The 8,823-nt window shown below is 38.8% G+C and overlaps 1 long non-coding RNA gene across 1 annotated transcript in view; it reads left to right on the forward strand.

Moving 5' to 3' along the window:
- Positions 1-7,276, forward strand: part of LOC113432900 (uncharacterized) — a 72,713-nt gene extending 65,437 nt beyond the window's left edge. The window contains exon 4 of the long non-coding RNA XR_015739973.1: positions 6,778-7,276. This is a non-coding gene — a long non-coding RNA (uncharacterized LOC113432900). The remainder of the gene's footprint in view (positions 1-6,777) is intronic.
- Positions 7,277-8,823: the final 1,547 nt, after the last annotated feature.

Consider the following 8,823-nt stretch of genomic DNA (forward strand, 5'->3'; position numbering starts at 1 on the left):
CAGTTTCTAATACAAATACTTGGACAATTGTGGGCTGGAAAAATAGCAGGATAGAAGCCTGTAAATATTCCTGTATAAAGTATTTACTGTATTTCCCCATGTATAAGCCACCCCTTTTTTCCAAAATTTTCAAGCCCAAAAAGTAGGGGGGTGGCATATACAAAGCAGGTACACTTTTTATACGTGAAAAATGCATAAAATAATAAAGTAGGAATAAACTGGTTTTCCAGCAGTATGCTATACTTTTTTGTAAAAATTGTAAGTGATGATACGATTACGAGTGCGAGTACGCGATAGAAATGCATACGCTAGGCATCGGCCTGAATGCTTCGTTCCTACTCTCGTTCCGATGCGTAGATTGCTAGCGTCGCCCGCACCGCTTTCGACGTCATGACCGAAGTTGTAGATCTAGACGTCGCGGACGACTTTCGTCTGAAGCTTTTTCGTCTGTCGCCGCCCGTACGGACGCCGCCCGGGCTTGGCGGCGACCGTCCAGTCGACCTGCCGGTGATCGCGGGGCAGACGGTGTTGCAGCACCATCGTTTTTTTTGTGCGACTTGCAAGATTGTACACAGTATTCGTTGCTGTGTTATTTTGAAATTCTAAAATGGCTGAAAAATGAAGAGACAAGCCTACACTGCAAGCTTTAAGTTAAAAGTCATTAAGTTTGCCAAAGAATTTGGTAATCATGCAGCTGAGCGGGAATTTGGACCTCCACCAGATCGGAGGGCAATCATCAGATGGAGAAAGCAGGAAGAGAAACTTCGAAAAATGCCAAGGATGAAAAAGGCATGTCGTGGAAAGTCTGCCAAGTGGCCACATTTGGAGAAGGAATTGAAGACATGGATAGTTGAGCAACGTCAACATGGTGTAGTTATTACAACCAAGATGATTTTGCAAGAAGCCAAAAGAATAGCAAGAGAAAAAGAAGTTGAAAACTTTACTGGTTCAGCAAATTGGTGTTATCGCTTCATGAAGAGAGAGAAGCTGTCAATGAGGACTCGCACCAGACTTGCTCAAAGAATGCCTGAAGATTATGAAGCAAAAATAGTGGAGTTTCATAAGTTCATCATCAACCTTAGAAAGCACTGGAATTACGATGTTTCTCAAATTTATAATATGGATGAAACTCCAGTCACATTTGACTGTCCAAGCAACAGAACAGTCGATCTGAAAGGTGCCAAGACAGTTTCCATAAAGACAACTGGAAATGAGAAGAACAGATACACTGTCGTCTTGGGTTGTGCTGCTGATGGAACCAAGCTAAATCCAATGTTGATTTTTAAGAGGAAGACTTTCCCTAAAGAAGAAATTCACAATGGAGTACTTCTTCACATGCATGAGAAAGGCTGGATGGATACTGATGGTATGCAAATTTGGTTCAAGAAGATATTTGGATGCCAACCAGGAGCTCTGCTTAAGAAACCGGCTTTGCTTGTCTTCGATTCCTTCAGGGACACTTGACTGAGGATGTTAAGAAGATTGCCGAGACTATGAAAACCCAACTTGCGGTTATTCCAGGTGGCCTGACTTGTCAGCTTCAGCCCCTTGATGTTTCCATTAATAAAGCTTTTAAGGTGGCACTACGAGAAGAATGGAACCACTACATGACGACGACAGCAGGAGACAATCTTACCAAAACTGGTCGACTGAAGAAACCATCAATTGGAGAAGTTTCGAAGTGGGTAAAGAAGGCTTGGGACAGTGTGAAGATCGAGATCATTGTCAAAGCCTTTAAAAATGTGGAATATCTAATTCTCTTGATGGTTCAGAAGATCATTTGATATATGAAGATGACGATGAAGATGACACAGAGGAAGAAGAAGAACTGTTAGCTAAATTAGATGCCAATAATATTGAAGAAGACGTGGAATGTGATGGAGCAGATAGTGATGATGAGTGTATGAGTGATTATTATGAATCTTGAATTTTGTTTCTTTGTAAATTTTCTTTCTTCATAACTTGTTTCTCTAATAAAATATTTTTTTCAAAACTTCACAGTCCAAAAATTGGGGGGGTGGCTTATACAAAGGGGGTGCTTATACATGGGGAAATACGGTAAAACTTTTATTTTAACTTCAGTTAGGGCAACCCAAATCCAACATGACATTTGCAGAGGGTCAAATTATTTTGAGAAATGAAAAGAGGATTGAGTTTATTATAACTCCATCTCCCCCCGTTATATTGATTTCTGTGTTAGGAAAACATTTATTTTCTATATTATCCTGATGAGGCAGACTGAAGATTATAACTATCCAGTCAGAAAGAGGAGATGAATAATCATCCCTCTGATCTTATCCTTCCTGACTCAGTTGTTGTTATCCTGGATAATCTAAACAGGGATTTGTAGAGCCTGCAAAAAAACAAGAAATTTGTCATTTCATTTCTAATTTATTGGACTCAGGAGTGGGTGGGAGAGGTAATAGATAAACACCCAGCATCAGATAGCAGCAGGAGTGCTTTTCTGCCAACTTCTATAGACTCAGCAGCAAGGGAAGCATCCTTCTTAAGGAGAGATTACGAACAGTTTTGGGTTCCCTAGCAATAAACTGCTGACAGTATGATATTGAAATGATATGATATTGAAATTCAAGGATCTCTAATAACAGAAACAACCCATCAGATTCCATGGAGAGGTTGTATCCATCAAAGTTTGACAAATGCCAAAATTTGAAAGTGTTGCCATGGAATATACCTGGCTGGAATAAGAAGAAAGATTGGGAGTTAATACATTGTGTTGTTGTAAGGATATTATTTCAAAAAACATGGAACTAGCAGAAATTAAATGTCTACAAGTGTATTCTATGCGTGTCCACTCAGTTATTAATGAAAGTATATTTAGGGCAGGACTAGAACACTATTAGGTCGGCTGTAAATATAAAATCAATGAAATTGCTCCATTGTTTCAGAGTATTTAAACCTCAACCGATTTTGAATTTGAAAAGGTTTGCATTTATCCTACTAATTTTTCAAATATTGCAATGATTTTTATTATGCAACTTTCCATACAGGTACAGAAGAAACAGGGAACACATGAATAGAAAATCAATTCATCAATACAAAACAACCTGTGGTGCATTTTATTTGAGACATTTCAAGAAATGAATACACAGAAAAAGAAGCAAGGGAGGCCCAGCATGATACAGAAGGGAAAGATGTATTTTACCTAAACCATTTGACATACTGCATTTACACTAGAGAGAATCCCACTTCGACTCAAGCTCCCACATTGATTTTTGGGTTCTTAAGGAGGCGGCTTTAGGGGAGTTATAGAAAAATCAGCAAAAAAAATTTCCTACCTTCTTTCTCCCAAGGAAACTTTTGCTGGACCCACAGAGTTTCCAGCAGCAGATGGAACAACTGGTTCCAACCCTTCTATTGAATTTTCTCAAATATGCACAAAAAAACATTTTAAATAATTTTACTGAATAAAACTGCTTTCCCCTCCAAAATTTCCCATTTGGTTTCCATTGATTCAAATAAAGAACTGACAGGATTTAAAAAGAAATGAATATGCCTTTCCATATAACGAACCAAGCAACCAACCATTGAAAGATAAACTAATTCTGCAGTGATGCTTAACTCAGTGTATAATATTGACTTTAATAGGCCAGAATGAAGCATCAATAGAAGAAAAGGTTCTATTGTCCTGCATCCACTATATATGTTCCCCTTTTCCCTCCTTTTTCTCAGAAACTCAAGCTCGAATTGCTCATATTAGTGTTAGTTATCAGGACTCAGCTATTCCTGTTTGAAACGGTTCTCCAGCTGTAGGGTGCAATATACTTTCTGTCTCAGCCTGAGCTCTGGTCCTTTTTCAGTGCCTCCACCACCATTTATCTTGCCTTATTGCTGGCTGGTGTTTTCTAGGTGTTTTGCTGAAGCCGTTGTGGAGTCTTGGCCTCTCCCCGTTTCAGCCTGAAGGAGAAAAAGTTTGGTCCAAGATTGTTCCTGTTGCTTTAAAGGTTGCCTGGGCTTCAAGGCTCTGCCTCTCAGCTCAGTTTGCAACTGCTTGTACAAACAAGCCAATTCTACTTATTCTTCTACTCCATTTGCCCATTATTCACCAGCGCTAGTTCCATCCATTCGTTAAAACTAAATCCCTCCTGGGAATCTTGTGTTTTTTATTCTTATTTGTGAGTTTTGCTTGTGGTATTCTCCTTTCTCCTTTTCTCCAACGCACACATTTGCAATGGGCAATTTTCATTATCTCGATATATCCACTGAAAGTCTGAATCTGCCAAGTGAGTTGTCCAACTCATTTTTGTCCTCTCGTGCTGATACTTTGTCAGAAAGTAGAAGAAAGAACGGGGTGTAGGTGTGATGTCTGTCATCCTGAATTAATGTTCGTCCTCAAGGAGTTGGCTGAAAAATACTTCTTTGGTACCTTGGTGATGGTGGGGGAAGTTTTATCCTTGAATTCATGACACCAGGGGATAAACTGAGGAGTGGCATACCGAAGAAGAACTTCTGAGATATTCCAAAGGAAGATGGGTCAGATTCAGTGGTTTGGAAGAACACAACCAGGGAGAGTGGGAAATCCTATTAAAATGCTGAAGGTGCAATTACAAAAAAATCCTCACAAGAAAGAAATTGGGAAGAAATTGAAAGAGACCTGGGGAGCACAGGCAAAATTTTCTAAAATGCCAAAGAGCATGACCAAGAATGTGTGGTAATCTTCAGAAACTACAAAAATAGTGAGACTTACAAGAGAAAACAGTGGAAAAAGATACTTGGAATAATTGGAAGAAAAAGGAAAGGCGAAGAGGATGCAGTTGATAATGAGTGGTGGGAAGGAACATTTATTAACAATGATTTTGAATCTGTCTTCTCTCAAAAGGGAAATGGAGCCCTAGCTGGTCACCATTATGTTATTGTGGAGGGGGAAGGAATGGCTGCAGCTTAAATTAGGCAAGGAGAAAGTTTGAGAAAGTTTGGCTATTTTAACTGAATTCATATCTCCAATGATGCATGGATCACAGCCTATACAGTACTGAAGGAACTGTCGGGCTCCAAAAAAGAACAAAAAATGCAGAATTATTTCTAAGCTGTCGTCTTTATTGTTCTTCACCTATAGATAGAAATCTTGCCCAATTAAGCTACTTGCATCATTAAAGATATATACTGAGAATTTTTAAGGAGGGGCTGACTTGGCCCTCTTCTTCTATCTAAATTTTGCTGTGTCTTATTCCTCTGGAATGCACCCCCTTCTGGGAATCCAGGCTACATTCACCACAATAGGTGACTGCAAAATGGCTCTTGACGATTTTTGAAAGCTGCTGGAGGACTAGCAAGGACCTAGAAAATTATAGGAGAGCAAATCATGTCCCCATCTTCAAGAATGGGAAGGAGGAGAATCAAGGACATTGTAAAGCTATCAACTTGGCTTCCATACTTCCATACTTCCACCATTGGTTTCAATGGTGAAACCATTGAATAGATTATCAGTCAACGAGTTTGTTGAACCCTTGGATAAATATGCTGCAAAACAAGTCCCAGTATGGGTTTGTCATAAAGAAATTGGATGGTAAATATGATAGCAGTCTTCAAATATCCAAAATATCCCTGTGTCATATATTGCTAACACTACAAGAAAATTGGTTTAGATCAGGTGCCTGGAAGAAATTTTTAATTGTATTAGCTGTCAGCAAATGTGCAAATTGCCATGTTAGCTGGAGTTTTCTTTTATTAGAGAACTTCAACAGAAGCTGGATGGGCAGAGGCTCAGATGAATTCTGTAGTCTTAACTGTGACTGTTTCTTCATTGTAATGAAAACAATGTAATGAAAAAAGTACCCACAAATTAAAATGATCTTATTTAATTAAAGTCAGTTGAATTACAGTACATAAAACAGTGTTAATTGTTTTTGTAATATTAGGTCTCATTCAGAACAATTACAATTTTAGCACAAGTGCCTCAAAGAGTTCCATTTTTAGGAGCAGTATACAATATTAGGTTTCTATATGAATATTTTCCTCAACAATCAGAAAAGGCCAGAGATTTCTGGCTTAGAGCCTGAAGTTGGTGCAAGTGTCCATTTTGCCATGTAGTATTTTATCCATTAAGTAAATGGAAAAGACAGAAGAAATGCCACATGCAGGTTGACAAGGGAGACAATTGGTGTGTATGAAATTGCATTCTCACACACTGCACTGCACACACTGCACATTGCCCAGAAGGACATTTCCCTAAGGTGATGTCACGTGCAAAGAACCCTATGTATGAGCAATGGGCACACATTAAAGGCCTGCAAAAATACTTCTAAGTAAACAGCAATCAAGGGAACAGTATTTAATACTTTAAGTGAGTGCATGGATATGTAATTGATGCAAAACAGTGTTTAAAGCAAAATTTCAGTTCACTTTCTCATGCTGAATTTAGGATAAACAGAGCTCTGCCTTTATCAGATTATTTTATTGTGGCAAACCTAATAGGTATCATCAAATGCAATATTAAAATGTGTGTGTCCATCATTGAACTTTATTAAACTGTGTTGTAGTTTCAATCTCTTTGGGGATTAATACAAAACTCTTAACTCAGAATTGCTCTAATAAAACCCCCTAAATCTTTATAAAGTGCATTTGTAATAAGAATTTATGGGGTAAGGAAATTCAAAAATTGCCTAAAGTAAATCCAATATAAAATCTTGGATCATTGTTTTTATTAAAACCATAAAGATGGTGAAAAGGCATCATTTTGTATAAACAGAGAAGTGCTCAGTTTGATAGCATGATGTTTTTTCTACAGAACATGATTGTGTTATATCGTTTATACAGGAAGGACTTCGGCTTTGCACGAATAAAACTCAGGAGAATGGAACATTACTTGAATCCTGAATATTGTAAAGAGAGACAGCAAAACCACAGGAGGTAAAACTCAAAGACAGCAACCTTTTTAAAAACAAAAACAAAGCCAAATATATGAGCTGGATTAGAGAGAACACCACCACACGAATGACATTGAGTTTTCTTTGTTTCTAAACAGTAAGACTTTGAGCTAAACATGATTCCCAAATCGCGAATGTCTAACCAACAGTGTTTCACTGTTTACTCAGAACTAGGTCTTTTCTGTTGTCAGTGGGACTTTGTCTCTAGCACATGTGTGACAAAAACACATCTATGGGCATGTTTGCCGAATGCAACATGCTGTACAATGTATAATGCAGGGGTCCAAAACCTAAAGTTAAGCTATTTATAATGTTGTCAAACAGTACTTATTATCTTACGTTATTCAAACCAAATTAAGCCAGAGTTCTGCTTCTTCCCAATGAATAAAGCATACGCTCAGTTTCAATAAAAGTGGTTCTTTTTAATGAACAAGATGTGCTTTTATAATGGTAGTTCACCGTACCGTAGGAGCCGTGAAGCAACTTATTACTGGGAAAGTGTGACTTGTTTCAATGTGGAACAGCCAGTTGCAGGTGGATCAGTGATTAGGGGAGGAAGATGGGAAAGAGGCCAGGCCATAAACAGCAGATATGGGAAGGTAGAGAAAGGGGAAGTGCTGGGAAAATCAGTAGGCTAGCCACCCCAACCTCCAGTTCATGGACCAGGACTGGGCTGCAGCATGCCAGAAATTGGGCTGCGTCCCATTCATGGGATGCAGGCCCTTCTGTCCACGGAAAAACTTCTACGGAACCAGTCCTTGGTGTCCAAAAGGTTGGGGGCCACTGGGCTAACATATGAGACAATGCAGAAGACAGGGAGAGGGGTGGGGGAGCCCCCCCAGATTGTAGCTGGAAGAATAAAAACGTTCTGAGTTTTGGTTCTCCCAAACCACAGTCTATCAAGGACCATTTGGCAAAACTCCCCAAATACTACGAGTTGAAAGCAAAGCTCTTTGTGTTCTGTGTGTGATGCACACCTCCACTTATTACACACTGAACTGTATTATTATTAAATGACAAAATCCATATCTAGTAGGTGAAACTTGAATATTTCAGTACTAAAGGAAAATCATTATGCCCTTGAAGTGTTGTATCCTTCTTTGGGAATGTTCTGATTTTTGTACCTTGCCAAAGTCTCAAGCTTCCACCAGGAGGTATATGAGGTGCTGGCAGAAGAAAATGTACCCACCAAGCACAAAAATACTTGGTTTTTTTTTTAAAAAAAGGGAAATTATGTTCTGGTCATTGCATTTAAACCAAGGGGTCAGACAAGCTCATGTTGTTGGCGTAGTTATTTTGAATGCAGATCTCTCTACTGTAACCAATTGCATTTCCCTCCAATTAACTTTCACCTCTATTTACACCTCTCTTCTTTAATAAGAAGCGGTTGTTGCACATAAAACAAAGCTACTGAAATAGAGAAACATACTGAATTCTCAACATCAAACACAAAAGAAATCAAAGCAGCTTTTAATGAGAATAAAGGCTTTGCACTTTCCATTCCTATGCCCAGAATAGATACTTTGTTTAGATACAACATGCAGAAGCTTAGGTGCAATCACTATCAAGGAAACCAGTTTTTGCCTGCTGCACCATAAGTGCTGCTGCAGCAGCAGGTAAAAGCTGGTTTCCTTGATGGTGATTGCACCTAAGAAGCTGGTCTGATCTTAACTGATGAGGGAACTATGCAGAAGAAACCTGCCTCCAGAAATAAAGAGGAAATAGCTAAGATTCCAGAGCTTAAAAACCAATGTTTGCAGCCCGAGTTTGAATCACAACACTGAGCCAGCAAAGATTGAAAATGAAATTGCATCATTTTTTGTGTGAATGGGTAGTAGGAGTGTGGGTGTACGTAACAGAGAGGGAGGTATAATGTTTGATTACAAAATAATTTCTAATATTCCTTTATTTAAGGAACCTTGTATTGTGCTGCCAT

Source organism: Pseudonaja textilis, chromosome 1, assembly GCF_049901715.1.
Source record: "Pseudonaja textilis isolate UNSWEBS1 chromosome 1, rPseTex1.2, whole genome shotgun sequence".
NCBI lineage: Eukaryota > Metazoa > Chordata > Lepidosauria > Squamata > Elapidae > Pseudonaja > Pseudonaja textilis.